The sequence below is a fragment of the Rhipicephalus microplus genome, chromosome 6 (assembly GCF_043290135.1).
Source record: "Rhipicephalus microplus isolate Deutch F79 chromosome 6, USDA_Rmic, whole genome shotgun sequence".
In the NCBI taxonomy this organism is placed as follows: Eukaryota; Metazoa; Arthropoda; class Arachnida; order Ixodida; family Ixodidae; genus Rhipicephalus; species Rhipicephalus microplus.
Genome location: NC_134705.1, coordinates 74,982,955 through 75,004,301, shown reverse-complemented (window position 1 = coordinate 75,004,301; position 21,347 = coordinate 74,982,955). Strand labels below are relative to the sequence as shown.

General features: G+C 47.1%; 1 long non-coding RNA gene across 13 annotated transcripts in view; it reads left to right on the top strand.

Moving 5' to 3' along the window:
• Positions 1–21,020, top strand: part of LOC119167595 (uncharacterized) — a 32,384-nt gene extending 11,364 nt beyond the window's left edge. For 8 of the 13 annotated variants that reach the window (XR_012884172.1, XR_012884166.1, XR_012884171.1 and 5 more), the window contains 3 exons: positions 20,021–20,184; positions 20,723–20,857; positions 20,946–21,020. This is a non-coding gene — a long non-coding RNA (uncharacterized LOC119167595). Of the gene's footprint in view, positions 1–15,336; positions 15,481–19,962; positions 20,185–20,722; positions 20,858–20,945 lie in introns of all 13 variants that reach the window. The other 5 variants (XR_012884170.1, XR_012884168.1, XR_012884162.1 and 2 more) reach the window with 3 other exon arrangements.
• The last annotated feature ends 327 nt before the right edge of the window (positions 21,021–21,347 follow it).

Here is a 21,347-nt window from a genome sequence, read left to right as displayed (position 1 = left end):
GCGCCAAGAAAAAAAATGTTCCGGTTGAACATCGTTGCAGCCACGCTGCCGCCGTGCCCACTGAAGAGTCCGGGATGCGGTGGTGCATTTATGAGCTGCTGTTGTGATGACGTCACTCAGCCCCTGGCGCTGTACTCGGAAAAGACGGCGAGCGTCCCCCCGGGTGGATCCGTGATGTGGCAGAAGTGTGACAATTGCTCGCTTTCTTCTTGAAGCAAAGCCGGGTACGAGTTATCGGGGTGGTCCACGTGGCTCCATGGGGGAGCGTGCCCGGTGATTGCGATGCTGAAGATCTGCGCCAAGAAAAAAATGTTCCGGTTGAACATCGTTGCAGCCACGCTGCCGCCTTTTGACTGCTGGCTTTACCGAAATCAGTTAGTTTTTTTCCTGGCTGTCCGTGTGGCTTTGCAGAAATCTTTGTTAATATTAATGTTCATACCACGCAACTTTGCTTTTTGGGAAAAGATGTTATCTCCAACTTTGAATGACGCAAACCGTACGACAACAGGGCGGCACTTGTTTGTTACAAATGCTCCTAGTCTGTGGGCTCGAGATATCGCGTCATCTGAAAGCTGCATCTCGAAAGAACTTGAAAGAATTGCCCTAACCTTTGCTTCTGTGTCTGACCATGTTTCGGCTGCAGCATCAGTAATTCCGTGGAAGATTAAGTTGTCTCGTCGCGATCGGTCTTCGTAGTCGTCAAGTCATGTGCGAAGAGTAGCATTCTCACTACGAACCGCTGACGCAATCCAAACAGAACAATCTGAACGCGAACCCTCGGATACGTTTTCCAAAGCGTTCACCTTTTCTTCAAGGTTTGCTAAACGTGTTGTAAGGTCGGACACTTTGTTATCAAGAACCTTTTGGTTATTTTGGCTACTTCAATGGATGCTAGAAGATTGTCGTGCCGCTCATCGAGGTGCTCCGTTAGGCGACCTATAGCTAATAGGACTGCATTATCCTGTACTTTCGGGTCTGGCTTTGGGGGACCAGGATTCAGTTCAACGTCGCCTCCTAACAAAAGCAGTTTCACAACATGAACACATTCACCAGCACTAACCATTAAAACATGTGGGCATGGGAATAGCAGCAAACATACGTTATTACATCTTATACAGTGAATAGAATAACAACCAACCTGGGTGAAAAGACGGAAGTGGTTTTTAGCGACCATTGTCGCAGCTGCCATCTCATGCCCACTGAACGGGTGATGCTTTGAGGACGAGCTTATGTAGTCCACCGTTGTCGCTGTCGATGTCGTTGCGCCCTTCCTCAAACGCTCCGGTATCACATCACATAGTGGGTGAGGGCGTCCCAGGAAATCAGCGCCGATATAGCTGCCAGCTTCCGGAAGAGGGCACGTGCCAGACATGGGTACGTGCGCGGCACAATCCACGCAGACAGGGATGCACGTTCCTATGACGAGGGCCAACTGGGTGAAAAGACAGAAGTGGTTTTTAGCGACCATTGTCGCTGCTGCCATTCCATGCCCACTGAACGGGTGATGCTTCGAGGACAAGCTTATGTAGTCCACCGTTGTCCCTGTCGATGTCATTGTGGCCTTTCCAAACCAACACCACCTAGACTATTGACAAGGCCCCTCCAGAAAGAGCGTGACGTCACGCTAGTTGCCCACCTGTACCCCGGCCGTCGTCGCCACTCGTTCTCGTTATATCTGCTGTGGGCACTTATTGAAAGCCGGTGTTTCTTTTTTTTGTTCTTTTTTTGTTCCTGCGCGGTCTGAATTTGTTTACGCCTGCCTTTACACTTTAGTGATCAAACTGTAATAGTCAGAAATGCATTTGTAGAAGTGGTTTTATTAGGACGAAAGACTAAAACCATCCTATCTCATTTCTTGTTCAAGGTTTTGATTTTTCTGTCAGCTGCCTTTTTTTGTGCGGTGCTTTGGATGGTGTCATTTCGAAGTCTACAAAAGTTGTTCAGAGCGACATTTGTTGCAACACGCACTACATGCTGCACGATAGTCTCAGAGGTATGGCCATTTTCACAAGTCTCTAGCTCAACATCTCCTAGCAGTGATGTGGTAATGGAGCTTACAATGCCACGTTGGTTGTTCGACGCGAAACGGCTTTGCATTTTCTCCCTTGGTGAGCTTTTCGACAACAAGCGTTGTCACCAGCACCATGTGCACAGTACATGGCTGCGGTAACTTTAAGCTTCCTCTTGACAAGTTGTCAATCATTGTGTTACCTTCCACATCTATGTTCCTTCTCTCCAGGACGAGTACGCTGCTGCAAAATGCGCATGACAGCTTCTTCAGAGCTGAATGAGCACAATATCCAGCGATATAAGCAACGACCTCCATGTCATGCTTTGGTTGGAAATTTCATTATTTGAAATGTGAACAGAGAAGTTATGTTGCGATACTTCTGTGTCACTTTTGCTGCTGATGTCTGGCTGCGGAAGCATCAGCAGCCTTTGCAGACGAATTTTCTTTTCAGACTCCAGAAGCTGCCTCACGGAAACATGATATTGTGCACCAGCAAGCTGACGGTAGCGACCGAAGCGATCTTCAAGAGTGTCAGTTTGAAATTTTCCCAGCAGGACATACTTGAGGTTCAGTTCTTCTAAACAGTAGCGCGACAGCTCAACAAGGGAGTAGCAAGTGAGTCTCAACGCAGAATGTGTTTCCCTTGTCAAGCAGCCACGGCTCATGTTGACGCTGCTCCAAGCATCCAGCCAGTATACCATGCCACTAAGGAAAACCAGCTGTTGATCCACTGCAGAATTTACTGGATTTTGAAGGGTGTCGTTCAGTCGGCGACCTTTCGAAGGGTCTTCACGTTGACGATTTTCCACCACGTCGATATGATGTTTATGAAGAGAGCTGTTGAACTGGCACATGTGGTTTCAAGGGCATCGCCACGCGTCTCAAGTGCGTTTGATACAAACGGATTAATGACATTTAACACAAACTTTACATTTTGTCTCTCCATAGGTGTTGGATTGATTGCCTTGGAATTTAGCTTGTAGCCAAGCTTGAGAAGCGATGTCTGCTCCAGTGCATACAGCTGCCGTACGGCTTCAAATGATGCTGCTTTCATTCTGGGCGGCCCGTTGGGCAATATTCCTGACAGGCTCACTTCAGGAAAGTAAAAGCATATTCATTCGTTTTTTTGATTCATCCAGTTGTTGCTGATGCATTTCAGTATGTGCACAGGGTCTACGACATAAAACAGAGGCCGACTGTTGTCGGCTGGATGAAGATATGCAATGCTTACTTCCTGCTTCTCTGAGAAAAACGACATCATTTTCCGGTTGAGGGAATTGTTGTCGGTAATTACAGCAATGACCCTGAGGCCCATAGATTCCACTTCTAAAATTACTTTTTTGCAGAACTCGTGTAGAATTTCGGCGGTCATTTTAGCAACAGGAAGAATGTGAAGCACATGTTTGTTTGATGACAAGAGCGACTGAAGCATGAAAACATGAGCGGTTGTGGCTGCCTCTTGAGAATTGGCTGCAAATCCAACTATGCTGCCCCCTTTATAATCGAAGGATGGCTTGATATGAATTTCATCAACCATTAGCGTCACTGTTTTTTCGTGCGGCTGCATGCACTTCACTCTTTCTCGAATGTAGGAGAGGAAGTTCGCTTCGTTTTGCTCCTTCAGTGGATCGCCTCCATACTTGGAACAAACGTGGCGCAGGGTTGAAGGATGGGGTAAAGTCAACGTCGACGCTGATCTGGCAAAGTTATAGGCGTGCGGAGATATGGAGTGCAGGATGCTAGAAAACACTAATGTTTCAGCACTGTAGCGACGAATGGGGGCAGCGAGTGCGAGAGCTATTTGCTCATTTAGCAAACGAAACAAAGCACTGTGTTCTTCGGTCGTGTCACTAACTTGGGACAGTTCATTCAATAAGGAGCCGATATGCTGCAACACTGACGCTGTTTTCGACGGACTTGCAACTTCAGGCATCTCAGTCATGTGGTTTTCCAGCTGCTGGAGCAGTGAGGACAACGTCCGGATGTCGCGCATTGCGTCTGGAACTGCGCCTCCGCAAGGTAATGAAACCAGCTTGATCATACCTGCTGAGACTGCAAGTGAGAGATCAGCAAGCTCAGTGACTGAAAACTTCACGTGCGGTGAAGGATTATCCTCGATGCGGAGAAACATAACACAATGATCGTTGGCCTTGATGGTCCAGAAATCATTACTGCATACAGCAGAAAGCTTGCCTCTTAAGGGGAGATGCTACTCGAAAAAGGTTTTTTTTTATTTCATAACCCAGCTCCTTGAAATTTTAGGTGTTAGTAAAGCTTGCAGTGCTGATTTCATAACTGCAATTATTTGTTTGATAGCTATAGTAGTTCCGGAGTTACTACAACTTTGATATCAAAATATAGTGTTTTTTGTGCACATAATAAAGCTTACTAAAAATTTTCACACAGAATTGCAAAATGGCTCATTCTGCTGCACTTGAGCAGTACAATACAGAAAAGTACCTCAAACAGAAAATTTATTTGCTACATAAAAAAAAAAAAAATTAAAAGTACTAAATGCATATTTTACATCTCTCTATCAGTGTATCAAGTTGTGTAACAAAAAATCTGTGATGTATAATGCAACCTAAAGTAGATACTTGTATTCTAGAGTGGCTGATTAAGCTCTGTGCAAAATTTCATCAAGATAGGACTATTTTATGCCTAAAAAAGGTTGTGCACAAGATGAGAGAATTACCTCAAAATGGAAATCGAGAAAAATGCATTTGAAAGTTGTAAATATGTTTACTCATGATTACACAGTGCGATTTGCACAAAACTTGGTGATATCATAGAAGGGACACAGCTAGAGCACCTAAAATTGTCCTGCTCCATATGTGGATCCTTCTCGCCGCTTGAGAAGGGAGTCATCAAGGCGCGCTTTCTTTGCCACGTTCCGCCGATGGGCCCTTGCCTCGGTTGTTTCACACGCAGACATTCTTTCGATTCTCCTCTGGTCGCGGGATCGGCCCAGGGTGATCAGTTGATCTGGTGGGACTACACCAAGCTCCTCTAGCACGTGTTCAAAGCTTGAATGTCCTTTATTGAACCACAACACGGCCATAGCAGCTGCAGTTTCCACTGTTGTCCGAGAGGCAAACTTAGTCTTCGGACACAACAACCAGATTTTGCTGTTCAAAGATTCTGCAGCGTTTTGGGTCTTCCCTTGGATACAACGCACCAGCAACTTTTCATCTGTGAGCCGCTTGTAAATGGGAAGCACAGCCAATCCTTGAGCCTTGGTCAAGATTGGTGTGTGGTCGGGTGGGGCCTCCCCAAGCGCTTCAGCTCGCCTATGCTTGCACCAGGAAGTCGCTCCTTCTGGACAGTATCGGTGGCTGCCTGCTGTGTTGCTCGATGATGAATGGAAATATGAGGCCCAGATGGCACGATGCATTTTCAGAATATCACCTCTGTTGTTTGTGATTGCAATACGGTAATAGTTCTGCAGCTTCTGAATTGTGCCATCTGTCAGCTTTTCCCCTCGTGGAAGTCTTGTTGGCAGTTTCCGAAGTGCAGTGCCTAGACGCTTGGCCACATGGTTTGTGCACTCCTCCTTGTCCACAACAGCTTCACCATATACCTTGGCCTCAGCGACAGCGGTATAAGCTTTGCTGTCCCCATCACTGAGGAACTTGGTGAAGCGCAATGGTGTTGTGTATGAGGATGTCCTGCCCCATATGCGCAAAGCTGCCTCAGTCTCCATGGCATGAGAGGAGCACTCTGTATTTTTTTCGCAGACAGGTGTGTGGAATGCTTGCCATATTTCTTCCTCATCACCCAAGTCCTGGTGCCGGCTACAGGCAAGGCAGTAATTCGATAGCACTTCAAAATCTAGGCACAAACCAGTGTCCACAGACACAGCAGTGCCGATGCCATTGTGGCTCTTGTGCCCTCTTTTTTGCCATGTGCCATCATACATGGCCGCAACATCAGCCCCATCCACTTTCTCTTTAGTTATCATCCGCGCTTTCGCCAGGTTTTCTTGCACAGCTTTGGTAGCTGCAGCATGAACTTTTTTGCCGATTGCAATAAAAGTCTTATGATGCATAGGTATTGGCAGTCCAAGAATAGCGCAAAAACGCGACAGCTGTTCATGCCCAATGCCTATTGCACGCGCAGCCACAACTACCTTCACATTGACAGCGAAGCTGTCGCGCGAGCTGCCGCTTCGGTAGCTCCAGTCATCACCGGCATCGGTGGGCTGTCTTTCCGGCAGAACACGCCGCGAACTATGCGCGGCAGAAACCACTGACTCAGGACACTCACTGTTATCACAGTGCAGCTCGAGGAACGAAGAGAGGCCCTTACGTTTACTTGCGGTGTCGCGAACGACGAGTCCAGCGGTGTGGCATGTTGGACAAACAGCACGGCTTACCATCGATGTCAGTGCGCCGATGTCACAAAATACTCCGCTCACAGAGCCACAAACACTCTTCGTTCTTTCGCTTTCGAACTGTTCAATCTTTTTTTCTGATGTGCTGATGAACTTGATCGCGGCGTCGATTTCGTCAAAGTTCCCGCAAGCCGCCGTATCCCCGCTGCCTTGATTAGGCCTAGTGGCCCGCGGCTCGCATTCTTCTACCGCTGCTTTGCGCTTCGGTTTACGTCGACGCCCTTGGTACTTGTTCTTGCTTGCAAACTTTCGTGCTCGGAAGTCTCGCTTCTTCGAGTTATCCATGGTGAACTCGGAAAAACATAGAAACGCACGGCAAGTGCCGATCGTCGCAAGCGCTCAGCGAGCGAGGCCGATCAGATGTAGCCAATGGCGGCCTCGGTAGCGTACCATGTGACCGGTAGAGATGCGCGAAGCGGCTGCAGCTTGGCTGCAAACCGACTTGGAAACGACTGTTTTGTGAAATTCCTCACTAAAATACGAAACTAGGGGGACGCCTGTACACTAGAAGGAGCCTTGATCTACACCACCGAACAAACCCCGATGGCGGACGTCATCGTGTTGCCGAGTGGCGGATTTTCAAAAATAGCCGTCGGATGCGTGAATTCGCGACTTCGGCAGCTACCTTCACTAGCGCAGATCGACTTTTTACCACTTTCTCGTTTGAATTCAGCTATGACCTTTGGGGAAATGATAGTTGAATGATCAAAAGTGATTTTAGCAGCAATATCTCAAAAGTGGAAATTTTCGCAAAAAACGCGATTTTTCGACCCGCATCTCCCCTTAAGTGTTGGAAAGAGGACACAGCATTTCTGTCCTCTTTGCTTCTTTTTGCGCATATAGAGTCCTTAATCGCTTTGCTCAAGGCCTCGTCTTCCATTCGAGCTCGTTTCGAGACAGGAGATTCTCGACGATTGCGATTCGTGCTCAGGTAGGACGGACAGTTCGGAAACACCGATGGTATAGCATCTGACACTAGGCGCACCCTCTCGATGTCGACTGTCAATGTCCGTCCCGATGCTGCGTCGAAATGTGACAGCTTTGTGATGAAGTCAGCCTTGAGGAAGTGGAGTTCACAGACCTGCGCCAAGCATAACAGTGACTTCATTATTTTCATACGAAACGGGCTAATGGGAACTTTGACACGAGCCTGAGTATTTCTGTTCTATTTTACCGCACTGCCCTACCTGAAGCGCGACAAAACTACCATCACCACTCACGATATTCGCTCCGTTCAACAGTAACAGAGCTAGAACACCAGTAATGCGCTAGAGCCGGTAGGACAACAAACTTCAGCAGTTTCTCACCTTGGAGTGTATGCTTTGTGTGAAATCCTTTCGCAGAATGGCTTTTATCCAAGACTTCTTCCGAGCTTCATCCTTGGGGAATGCGAAAACACGCACTTTGGGACCACTGTCATAATTGCCGTGGCACCCGGGAACACAACAACGTCCCATGTCGCACTGATCGATGTGTTATCACATACTCGCAAATACAACACCAATAAAATAGAACACGTGGGAACGGACGAAGACTCAGAGCAGTGCAATGCAGCACCAAGCCTAACGCAGTCTAACCAGTGAAGCAGGTAGTGATGAAAGGCAAACCTGTCGTGGCTTGTCCGCCGTTGGGGGTAAAAAAGTGCGCGGGGTGACCAACACCACCACCTGAGCGACGCGTCCTCGGCCACTGGACTGTCGGACAACTAGCGTGACGTATGCCGTTTGGAGAGAGGGGTATGAACGGGCCTTGTGAATAGTCCAGGTGGTGTTGCTCAAACGCTCTCGTATCACATCACACAGTGGGTGAGAGGGCGTCCCAGGAAATCAGCGCCGATATCGCTGCAAGCCTCCGGAAGAGGGCACGTGCCAGACTTAGGTACGTGCGCGGCACAATCCTCGCAGACAGGGATGCACGTTCCGATGACGAGGGCCAACTGGGTGAAAAGACAGAAGTGGTTTTTAGCGACCATGGTCGCTGCTGCCATATCATGCCCACTGAACGGGTGATGCTTCGAGGACGAGCTTATGTAGTCCACCGTTGTCGCTGTCGATGTCGTTGCGGCCTTCCTCAAACGCTCCGGTATCGCATCACACAGCGGGTGAGGGCATCTCAGGAAATCAGCGCCGATATCGCTGCAAGCCTCCGGAAGAGGGCACGTGCCAGACTTGGGTACATGCGCGGCACAATCCACGCAGACAGGGATGCACGTTCCGATGACGAGGGCCAACTGGGTGAAAAGACAGAAGTGGTTTCTAGAGACCATTGTCGCTGCTGCCATCCCATGCAAACTGAATATCCCAACTAACCTCAAGAAGGATTGAAGTGTTTTAATAAAACATCAGTAGGAGAAACAGGGACATCAAGAATGGCAGCGACCTTAGACTCAACCAGTGATAAACCGCGAGCACTTATGTTATGCCCTAAGAATGCGATTTCAGTAGCAGCAAATACACACTGGTTATTAAGCTTCCAAGTTTACCTTGTAGGCCCTGGCCTCTCGCATTCACTGGTGGTATGAACTTTTATCGTTTTTTGAATAAATTGAAATGGATGCAAGGGTTATGCACACGGGTATCTCATGGTCAAAGAATGCCATGGAATTTTTCGTTAAAGGGACCCTCACGCTCTCACTCTCTAAGGGGCACATCTGTTTTTTTTTTATTTGAATATACTGCAGGCTCACTCGGCCCTTGCAGGAGTGGTTACATAAGGCAACAAAAAAGCAGTCATAAACAAAAATCAATGGCTTGTACTTTAGAAACAAAGGATTCCACGGTGCTGTTTGCACAACACCATCAGGCAACTTGTCCCACCGAGAAATCGCTGAGGGAAAGAGCGAATGTTTATGTAGGTTGACGCGATTAGAAGGCTGTCAAATTGTTTTGCTGTGGTTTGTTCTTGATTAATGTGAGAAAGTATGATGCAAATAACATGACTTTGGAATTTTGAAATGGTCGTTGTACAGGAGATGAATGATTTTAGGCTTTGAAACAGTTCTTCGTTTTGAAAGTGGTTCAAGGTTTGCTCTCACTAATAATTCAGAGATGCTACATTGTCTAGAATAGACAGAATATATGAATCTAGCCGCTAGTTTTTGTATGCGCTCAATTTTTTCAGTTAGGTGTTTTTGGTAAGGGCTCCAGATTAAGTCAGCGTACTCTAATGATGACTCTGATGATGAGAAGTTGGTATTTTGCACTCAGTTGAATTTTTCGTTGAAAACCCGCTTAAACCAGGATTATGTTAGATTCAAATCAATGCAGTATTTCATTGGTTTCTCTGTTTGTAACAGAAGGATGTCATACAAGGCGGGGTTGGCATGAAATTTTTTCACATGATGCAGGTTTTTAGTAAATTATTTCTGTGTTGGAGTAAAACAGATAGCTGGGTGAGTTGGTATGTTGGTATGTATCTGTGATATAACGTTTTAGCGTGCACAAAAAAAAAAAAAAAAAACAGGACAAGAAAGAGACAGACGAGCGCTAACTCTCAACTAACTTATTTTTCAAAGGAAAACATTTGACATTTTTTGTTTCTTTTCCTGAGACCTTGCCAATTCGTCATAAAATAAATGTCTTGGCACAACTGAGAGAATGTATAATGAAAGTTTCACCGTAAAATCCACTGCACATTCAAAGAGTCTATATAATGCAGAAACGTATACTATCACAAGATTGATGCATGGCAAGTGACGAGAATTATGAAACACGAATACGGTGCCACACTAGACAGCTGTATGCTGTGCATAGAGGGGGATAGAGGAAATATGGGCCATGACTCTCAAGCATATACCAAAGCTGGAAACTGCATGAAGGCATTGACGGAAGCAGTGCCACACGCAGTAGCACAAAGAAATAATGTTTTTACACTAAGAGGGAATGTGTGAGGCTGTGGGCCACTCACCAAAGAATGCAACAGACGTTGCAGTGAACTCACTGCAGTGTCTGTAGATGTGCTTACAGGTTCACAAAACCTTTCGCATGGACTACAGCTTTAAATTGTGTTAACTTTAAATTAATTGGCTACATGCAGGTTTCTGAAAACTCAAATGTCTCTTGTCGGGTTTTCTTTTGTTTTGGCAGTTGGTTGACACGTCAAAAGCAATGCCATTGTGTTGAAGCATTGCATGGCTCATGGGTATCCGCACAGGCCTACCCATGGGGCAGCACAGCTTGGTCAGAGCAGTGACAATGCCACCTCTGTTGCCTGAGAAATCGCTCAGGAGCCCTAGTTGCTGTGCTCATCACTGGCAACAAAAAACAGAACAGCAGCAGTCACTTGTAGCTCAACCCATACAGCAGCCACCTTGCCGAATTCCTGGAAGAGTTGGCAGCAGAAGTGGAGGCCCTCATCTGGCTCAAGATCGGTTGAACATCTTGCCTCCATGGTGCCCTCGTACAGTAGCCGACCACCCCGCCTTGTCCCTGGAACAGTTTCTAAGCACCAGAATGCTGAACAGCACTTGTGCAGGCACAAGATCAAATTAATACTTCGGTGAAACCTCCTCTCTCTCATTTTTTTTTATATAAGGGCACATCCATCCGGTGGTCTTAGAGCACTCTGGCATTGCTATGTTTTGTATGAAAACTGAAGCATAACCCTACTAGAGACATGAAATTTCATAGTTCACCTGCATGTTCAAACCCATGAGCAACCACATTAGTGCCCCCTGCATTTCTTGTGCTTCTTGCGAAATTCCTAATTGAAACACGATGACATCTGCATATCCGCAGAGGCGGCCAATCGCACAAGTGGCCCCACGTTCTTCGAATGTTTGCGTTGAAAAGCAGCTTCTATAGGCACTTCTATTAGCGACTTCTATGAGCATGGTTCATCTTGTCAACTTCTAAGGTTTTTGTCGTTTCAACAAGAAAGAGCACCTGTCTACAGCTGTGTCTTTAGCTACTGCAGAGTTAGGTGGCAAAATTAGGGGGCTTGTGCTGCTCATCCGCTGCCCTGAGTTCCAAAACGATGACTGCCTTTCCCCATTATATGGCCCAGCACGGATCACCTCATAGCTACCCAGTGTGAATTCCACAAGCTGTTACCAGGAGCCATTTTTACACTTTCTTTTTTGGGGGGGGGGGGGAGGGGGGGGACTCGCACTCTCATGTGCTTATTTGTTTTGTGCATTGTTGGTTGATCAATAATGTGCTTCTCATAAGATGCATCTCTTAGAGGCACCCTTAAAGCTAGCACCCTAGCTGAAATGAAATAGAAAGCAAGTTTACACTGCAACTTGCCATTATTCTCTGGCATGACATTCGTGAATTTCGTGGCCAAAAAGGCAGAGGCTGGCTTGGCGTTGTAGCGAGAGAGGAAAACGGGACGGCGGCCAACGTGGTCGTGTCGTTCTTTCGCCACTTTATTATCCAGGTTGATTTGCTGAAGCGGAGCGGCGGCGACTGCCATGTCCAAACCGCCAGGCCAGAAGCTCATTCTCCACAGCTTGCGCCTCGAGCTGTCGCATGAGCTGCACGAGAGGCGCAGCGCGATCGCTAGGAAAAATGACGATGATGATGAATGGCGATGATGATGACGCTACAGATTACTCCCCCCCTGCAGAAATGAAGCCGGAATGAAAATAATGAGAGCGTATATACAAGCGAGTTAGGTTTGCAAAACGAAACGGGGTCCGTGAGCAGTCAAGGTCGTCAACGGGAAGGGACAATCGGCAACCAGTGGGTCTCTGGCAGGCGACACTGGGAGAAACGCAGCGGGCAAAGATAGAAGCGCCGGGTCGATGTGGCCATAAACACGAGCGTCCCACGATGGCTTGGCGGAATCACTCGAGAGCGCACCCAGTGCTTCGAGAATGCGTGTATGACAAAGGTACCCACTGGTGGAGCCGTGGGAGGGCGCTGGAAAGGGCGAGCCGGTGATGGCGGCGAGATGGTGCTATGCATTGAAGCGGAACCAGGATGACCAAGTACTGAAACATAAAGGATGGGGCGGCGTCTCCAACAGCACACATGGCACCGACATGGCTATTGACAAGGAGCAGTGGACTGGAAGTTCTGGCCAGGACGCAACCGTCGATGGAACACCGACCTGAGCGTTGCAGTGTGGCTGACATGCCGGCGTGAGTGACCGAGTCGACGGGCGTGGAAACGCTGTGAACGAAATAGCGCATGGAAGTCACTGCAGGCAGTTAGGTCCACTGTGACCGGTCTGCCGATGTTCCGCGCAAAGGTGATAGTCTCGCCTGGGTCATGGTGAGGGTCATGTCTGAATTCAACGTAGATTGTTGCGTTGTGGTGTCGCCCTTCCAAGGCTCCGGAGGTTGGCCATGGGATCCGGAAGGCATGGGCTCTACTAGAGACTTGGCTGGTGCACCCGTGCTCGTCGGGGAAGCCTGGTGGATGTCCGCCTGTGTGGTTGTTATGGATTGTGCTGGCTGTTCTGCCATTAGCAAATCTGTCATCTGGTCCTTGGTCATTGTAGCAGCATCTCGGCGGAGACTTGGCTGGTGCACCCGTGCTCGTCGGGGAAGCCTGGTGGATGTCCGCCTGTGTGGTTGTTATGGATTGTGCTGGCTGTTCTGCCATTAGCAAATCTGTCATCTGGTCCTTGGTCATTGTAGCAGCATCTCGGAAGTTCTGCTGTAGCATGTCGCGGGCAACAACTTCAGCTGCGGGAGTCGTTAAGGTAGATGGTAGTGGCTGCTTGCAGGATGCGCAGATTGCCATGGTTGATGGAAGATCATGTTCATTGGATAATGTCGTCAGTGGAAGCTCCGGGATCGGGTGCCGAATAATGGGTGAAAATATCTCGTGCTCAGACTCCAAGGCGCGCGGCAAGGTAGCCGTTGTGGAGTCTGGGGTCGCTGAGGTGTCTCGTGCCGTTGATGTCACGGAAATTGTGCATGTGGCAGGCACCTGCGGTGAACCTTTGTACGTGAGCGCCAACGGAACGCAGCTCTCGGTGGTGTAGTCAGTGGAAGTGCGAGCGTCTTCTACCTTGTCGTCGTGGTCGGGTGCAGGATTCAATGTTCCTGTGATAGGATCTGAGCTAGAGAAAGTCGTAGCCGTAGTGGTGAGGTCGTGGTTATTAGAGGGTTGCGTGCCGGTTGGTAGCACACATTGCGACGCAGTGAGAGCCCCAAAGTCGCGGCACCCTGGAAGCGGTCGGTACGTGAGTCCGTAGCAGGTGAGCAGCGCAGTGCAGAGGGCGTCATATGGCTGCGGGCTCGTGATCGATGTGGTAGCAAGATGGCGAAACTAGACCGGCAGCGGGTCGAGCAAGATGGCGTTCATAAGCGGCTGGTCCGCGACGCCATTCACAGCGAGAACGGCGTCGAGCACATGAGCCATGCCTGGGGTAAGGCCGGGTGGAACGGGGGCACTGGCGGGCAGAGTGGCGGAAGCATGGCAGCTGGTAGCTCACCGAAGGGTGTGTCCTTGAGGTCACCAATGTAGCGAGAGAGGAAAACGGGACGGCAGCCAACGTGGTCATGTCGTTCTCTCGCCACTTTATTATCCAGGTTGATTTGCTGAAGCGGAGCGGCGGCGACTGCCACGTCCAAACCGCCAGGCCAGAAGCTCGTTCTCCACAGCTCGCACCTCGAGCTGTCGCATGAGCTGCACGAGAGGCGCAGCGCGGTGGCTAGAAAAAATGACGATGATGATGACGCTACAGCGTCTATACAAATAGTGAGCACTCCCTATCACTGAAGTAGAGTTGGAGCCCAGTTCTCAAATGTGTTTGGTAGCTCACAGATAGTTAAATAATTTGCACTTATTCAGACACTGTAGCAGACGTAAGTACTTTGCAAGCTTGCTGCTTTTTTCACGACCACAACTTTCATGTTGCAGGTACAATCAATGGTCAGCTCAAACGTTGTCTTGAGATAATTATGTTTGCCATTTTTTCTACACATTAAAACAGTAAGAGGAGAAGGCGAGCTCTTAATGGTAAGCATAATCTTTGAGTTTGTGATTCACGCCGGAGGTTTGCGGCGAGCTTCTGTAACCCATTGCCTGGAGGTGTGATTGTTTATTAGAGCTCACACAAGTGGTCATGGTCCACTTTTCCACCGGCCTGTATCGAAAGAATGTTAACGTCATTGCACAATGCAAACAAGCTTGCACAATTACAATGCACAATGCATTTGCACAATGCAAACAAGCTATGCTGGAGAGGCTGGGAGAATGGCGTTCCTGTAATCTGACGTCTATTTTTGTAACACTTTGAACATATTTCTGTTATAATCTTGAAGATAAGGTGATGCAAGTAAGTGCACGATGAGATTGATTCTTGTGCATTGTAGAGGGGCAATTCCTCCAAGGCACTTCCAATAATAGTGGATGAACTGTGTGTGAGCCGGAGTACTTTTTCTACTTTAGCGGTACCAGTTATAGGAGGTCCAGTGCTAAGTATCAATACTCTGCCATCTCGCTAGGTCACTTGTGGCTTAGCTTATATGCACAACGGTGCATATCGTCCTAACTTCCGGGTTGGATTTAGGTTCACAGATTTTCCTGAAACTTTCAAAACTGCTTGTGTAGATAACAAAGATAAAAAGCAGTGGTGGGAATTCTGTGCCAAAGGCGCCAACCTGCGCCAACTGGAAACCACAATTTGCGTCATTGCTGCGCCGCAAGGTGGTTTTGGAAAATGTATGTTGACAGCATGCATCGTGAGTGGATATTACGTGATGATCGCCATCTTGTACACGTGCGATGCTGCAAAAGCACAGAATTGACCAATAAATAATTTAGAATTCCACGTGATTGTGGTGGTGCTTTTTTTCGTAATTATTGGCAGAGAATAAAGGTGATGTGGTGACTAATAAAGGGAGTGCCAATATGACTCATCGCCGACTAAAAGCCTACGTTTGGCATAGTGCCGCTTTAAGCCTAGTGCACGCATTGAATAGCTGGCAGCTTCCATTATGCTTCTGACCAATGCGTGCTTTTTGCCCTGGTAGATCTCCAAATCAAGAATCAACCCATTTGGCGCAGCAAGAACAAAGTTATTAACTCTTCAGGGTTTCGCTTATGCCGAACGAACTGCTTGAGCTGCATTCGCCAGTAAGTGGTATCATCTGCTCGTCCATGCATACATGCTCTGGGTGAGAAAGCTTTTGGCTGCCTTCTAGCATCCGGCAGACCGGTGGCCTTATCCCCCAAAGCAGGTCTTTTTTTTTTCTCATCTTCTCTCACATTATACTTATTGACAACTTCAAGCCGGCATCGCAGCTTAAAATGCCCTGTGATTAGCAACAAGAGGCATTCATGTTTCCTTCTTCCAATACATCTGTATCTGGGGGGTAGCCCAAGCATGGCATTGCCATTGTTGTTCCAAAAGCTGTTTTTAGCTCACTTGATCTCAAGTTCAAAAAATGCCCTGACTGGTGGACATGGCTTTCTTCATTGCATCTGCTATGTTTTCTTGCTCCTCTTCAGGCATGTACTGACAAAAGTAGTCTGAGAGAGTCCAAGAAACTCCTGCTGCACTAGAATTGACAGCATTGGGAATGAAATCCGGAATCCAAGTCGGAACTGGCCTGCATTAAAAAGAAATAACCAGCGTGAGAGTGAGCATTGTCCGGTTTTCGCATATTTGTTGAAATAGCGACCACGAAGGCACAATAAATTGCATCGCATGCTTACCCTTGGAGCCGCTTTCAGGATGCCTTAGTTGACTTGCTGATAGATGTGGTTGGGCCATCATCGCAGCTTTCATCCTCATCGAAGCTAACACTCTCAAGGAGGTGCAGAAAAGCTTGGATCAACGATGGTGTCATTGTTGCTGCCTGACAAGTCGAAGTTTGACGAGTTGCCCTGGGCTATTCGCATAAGTATCTTCTCCGCCGTGTCATCCGACACACGAGGCCTGAACAAAAAAAAGAGGCACTCTATTTATGCAACACGCAGTAAAAAAAAAACAAGCGAGCACAAAAAACGCCACGCGACACCAAAATAAACGCAGGATCAACGCGCCCCGCGTCCTGTTGCTACATCTGAAATGACGGCGTTGAGTGCCAGCGTCCAATGTTTTGGACATGCACTATCATATCGCTAGCAGAATAATGCAGGCAAATGCCCAATTGAAATTTGCCATTAAGCATACGCCTTTATCATTATCTTACTAGTTAATTGATCTTTAGGGCGCTAAAATGGTTAACAAAATGCTATAAAAGACACTTCTCTCCCGGTCACTTTAAAACGCTGCTCCACTGAACGTCGCCGTGTTGTCTTTCTTATCTTGGAATCTGATGGCACAATTTCAACAAAACATCACAGATGGCGCTAGTAGACATCCAAAATAATTGACAACTGGTTTTTAAGGCTGAAAATACGCTGATGCCTTCGTAGTTGTGGAGTATTTCATGTTCAATATATTGGACAAATCGCCATAGCTGGAACTTGGGAGGTTATACAAGCTTGTTGAGGTCTGGTAGTCACAGCGGTGTGGTGCTGATAAGAGGCTTTCTAGTTTTGGATAGATAGTAGATTGAACTACCAAGTTGAGTCATGATTCGTGGTCATTGTCACGACGCTGCTGTCACACCACTTCACGAGGAGCACTTCATTTTGAGTGTCAAAGCAGCTAGCGAAGTAGCCCCTATCTTGCTTTTCCATCTCTTTCTTCGCTGGCAAGGGAGCATTCTTGAGGCTGTTCTCGTGGACAGTGCCGGTCGCTCTGAAACCTTTCATTCTATGACGCTAACAGGTCGGTTCCAGGGACAAAATTGTCGAAGTAAAGGATGTGGTGCGAAGGTATAGAAATGTTCTCGCAAAAAGAAAGCACGACTCGGCTGCCGAGGGACAAGTTTTCAGAGTTCGACGACTTTGCGTAATAACTGTCAAAGGTGTAGCAGTAGCCATCTGAACTGCAGAGCATCCAGTTTTTATAGCCAAATTGTATTGGCTTGCCCCGAATAAACTGTTTGCACGGGTGATGTCCAAAATATTTTACCATTGATTCGGTTACGGAAAGGTTTCTGTGAAAAACCCCGTGCTGCTGGAACTTTTTGTTTAATAAATCCATGAACGGCCGGACTCTATACATCCTGTCGGTTGTTGCAACAATAGCGTTGTTGTCAGCAAAATGTAAGAACCTCCTCCTTGGCATGCACCGAAACACACAAGGAACGCGAACATCTTCAAGAGACTAGTACATCCTCTGACTTGGCAATCTGTTGTACCCTCTCAGAAGAATACCGAGAAATTTCTTTAGGTCATCTGTGCTCCGAGAAAAGCTGTGCTCATTTTTTTGTTTTGCGTATGTCCTTGACTGAACTATTATTTGGCTGAGGACCTGCTCATCAAAAATGCTGAAAAATATCTCACTCGGCGATTTTTTCTTAAAATTTCGTCTTCAAACTGCTTCTTCGGTCTTCAGTTCCGTTAGTGGGTGCAGACCAAGAGTACTGAGGCGCACTTCGTTGCCATTTGGGGGCGGTCCCATTCCTCGCCTTTTTAGGAGCACTTAGAGCATGTGGTAGAGAATCTGCAGGAAGCAGGTGGACCTCGAGCGAACCTAGAAAATAAATGAAGCTCTACAACTGCACGAACAATTTTAAAATGGTTGCAAAAATAGTAGCACTCACCGCATACGTCATTCAGCCCAAGGTCTTCAATGCAGTCATTTCCTCCTTCTTCACCGGTTTCTGCAGGAGGCTCGAGAAGCACGATCACCAAGTCAACATCATTCCATTTACTATGGTACGATTAACATACAGAGAGACATATATATAATACCGCCTAACTATAGGTCCCAACGCGTGGACCATGAGCGAAAAGTAAGAGAGGTTCTATGCCGCACGGAACTTTTTAAGAAATCTTTCTTTCCAAAACAATCCACGACTGGAATAGGTTACCTGCTGACATCGTCAACGTAGTTTCGAATGAGATGTTTTTTGCCCTGCTGAAATGATTGTTTCTTTGATCTTTTTAGGACGTACTGTATGTATTACTGTTCTTATCTTTTGTTCTTCTTTCTTTTGTCCTCACACTATATGCAGAAGGGAATTGTGGCTATACTCCGGTATCAAATCACTTATTTTTCCTGTTGAAGTGACTCAACCTTGTAGTGTTCTTGTTTCTCACATATACTGCATACTGCTGTGAATAACTTATGTTGTCGATCTGCTGTAGCTGTTGTTGCTATTACCGTTTTCCACGCTTTATATATGACAAAATATTGAACTGTCCAGACTGACTGTAAACCCCTCCCCCACTGTAATGCCTCTGGCGCTGTGGGTACTAAATAAATAAATAAATTATCTGCTTCTTCTCCATTGTCAAGCTCTTCTAGAGCTTCTTGAAGTCGGCAGAACTTTTTCGTGCCAAAGAAAAAGTCAGCCTCCATGGCACAAACTGTCTGCAATAGGATAATTGTGTAGCACACGTAAGCGCCCATTGTACTATATCAAGTACACCTAACTTCAAGCCAACATAACTTGTTATTATCGCCTAACATCGGAAATAAAATTATGCTTGTGCCGAGGACCCGTTTTCATAAACAACCCACACAAATATTGAATTTAACAGAGCCCGCTGAAAAACCTTATAAAATAAAATGCGCGCCCTTACAGAGCTAGCGAGGCGGCGTTCAGTTTCCTAGAGTCGGCGGGAAAAATCACCTAGTAGGAGGAATAGAGAGATGACCACCCACACAGAGGTGGTAAAGGAATCCCCTGGTGGCAGCAATCTGAACTCAATCATGAAATTTATGTGCCTCGATGAGAGAAAAAAATTTGTTATTTACTGTACTTGATTAAGTATGTTGGGCTACTGTACTTGATTAAGTACATTGGGCGGTAATGGGTTAAACCTCCTCCACTGGTCCAAAGGGCACCTATTCTGCTGGCCGCCCTTCAGCGCTGCTCTGACTTGGTGCTGGAATCGCTCCAACCACTGGAGTGCCCACTGGCTGCAAGAACCACACCCGCCACCGGAGCACCGGTCGGCTGCAAGCTTGAAGATGCAGCGCCGTCCCCTGAAGAGACTGCGCTGGGTTTTGTCTTCTTTTTTTTCTAGCGTGTGAGCCTGAGGCCCATTTGTCATAGCCAGGTACTTCTTTGATGCCGGAAGTTTCACTTGGATTGGCCTCTTTAACGGCATGTGAAGTGAAATTGTCTCATTCGGGGTTCGATAGTTCTCCCCCACCCAACCTCTGTTGGTGACTGTGAAATGCATAGGCGTGAGAGGCAAAGGATTCAAGGAAAGGGAAAAGAAAACCCACGGAAGTATACTGGATGGTTGGCCCCAGAAGGTGGCCTAACTCAGGGTCTCGAGAGTTGGAGAATTCCGTGCCCTCACCTTTTGCTGGATAGAAAGCGCAGGGTATGGTGTAGGCCCACATGGCACGAAACGTTCTGTGAAACCGCCTGGCATGGGAGGGAAGTAATTTCGTGAAGATCTTGCCCATTCAGGGGTATTTGTCACGCCACTTTGCTAAAGGTCAGGGTTTTGCCGCCCACCTCAGTAAAATGCTGTCATAATTAAAAGCTTCATTAAGTTGCTTATCAAATACTTCTTGTAGATACATACTTCTTGCTCTACCTGTTGGTGGATCATTTGACTAGTTATAGGTCATTTTGAAGGGGCTGTCCTTGTGGAGCTTGTGCCAGCTAAACCACAGAGTGAAAGTGTCTTCTGCAGCTTCAGCAAAGAAAAGCAGAGTACTCCAAAGGTAGAGGAGCCCGCCCCAATCACGGAACGACGTTAAAGACAAAAGACCCTTGTCTGCGTACTCTGAAAGACTGAAGAACCTTGTCTCCTTTCTCTGCTGATGTCGGCACTACATGGAAGCTCTTGTGGCACTTGTAAGTATCTTTTGCTTTAGAATGTGATCAGCGAAGTAAATAGGCCAACCTTCCATTGCTGGTGTGTCGTGGATTATGTGATACGTGATTTCTGTTGATGCATCAAGTGCACTAGATGCACCTTCGAATTCGCCGCCATGCATTACTGTTCACCTCGCGCACTACCTCATTTGGTTATGTAAATGATGTTAATGTGCAGCCTTCAGTGTTTCCTTGGTTGGGTGCTTTAAAGAAGTTAAAGGAAAGCGAGACAGTGCACATTTGTTGGGAATCTCGCTAGCGTCGAGTAATCGTTAGACCTCGAGAACTGCTTTAGTACACCGTAACTTTTCCGCAGCAGGTCTTGACTGAGATGTCAAGTTAAGATGCACTTGAAGCCTACCTGCTTCATCAGGTAGTAGCTTCCAATGTAGCCTTCATTTTGCAGTGACACGTGTTACATATTCTGTAGGCTCAAGCTTAGGGTGGCCGCTGCATTATGGTTGAGCATTGAAAATGCAAACCCCGCTTTTATATTTTCATGTGGTGAATTTTACAGATGGATTTTGAGGGGTGTGCTGAATCCACGGGGGAAGCAATAAAATGTGCCGTGGACCAACGCGACGCAGATCGAGCAGTGAAAAATAAACTTGCTTTGCCAGTGAGCACAACGAAAGGTATCTCCCGCATCTAGGTGAGAATCGGTATCTGCATGCTTCTGAATCTGATTGGGTTCAGTTGTTACTTGACGCGAAGGCAGCTTGTCTTTATCACATTTACAGAAAGGAAGATCGACGGTCGCACGTGAGATGATTCTTCAGGTTCTCTAATAAATTGATCACCAGTGTGCCTGATTACGACTGTGTCATCTGAAGTTTGAACTGAACCTAAATGTCGAGATGTTTAATGGATGTGTGGCATCTGCTGTGAAATAATGCTTGAGAATTTGGTCACAAGGTCACACAGCATCTTTTCCAATAAATATATCCCAAATTCTCTTTCACAGGCCTGTCTTTCCACCAGCCAGGTCAGTAATCGTAGCAGCTATACGTACACACATATTTTTTCACATTCTTGAATTGTTTCAATTGAGCTCTCCCTACTGAAGCACTCCTGAATGAGCTTCCAGTTTATTAAAATGATAAGCAACTGTCTGTTTTTATTTTCCTGTAACTCTTCGTGGC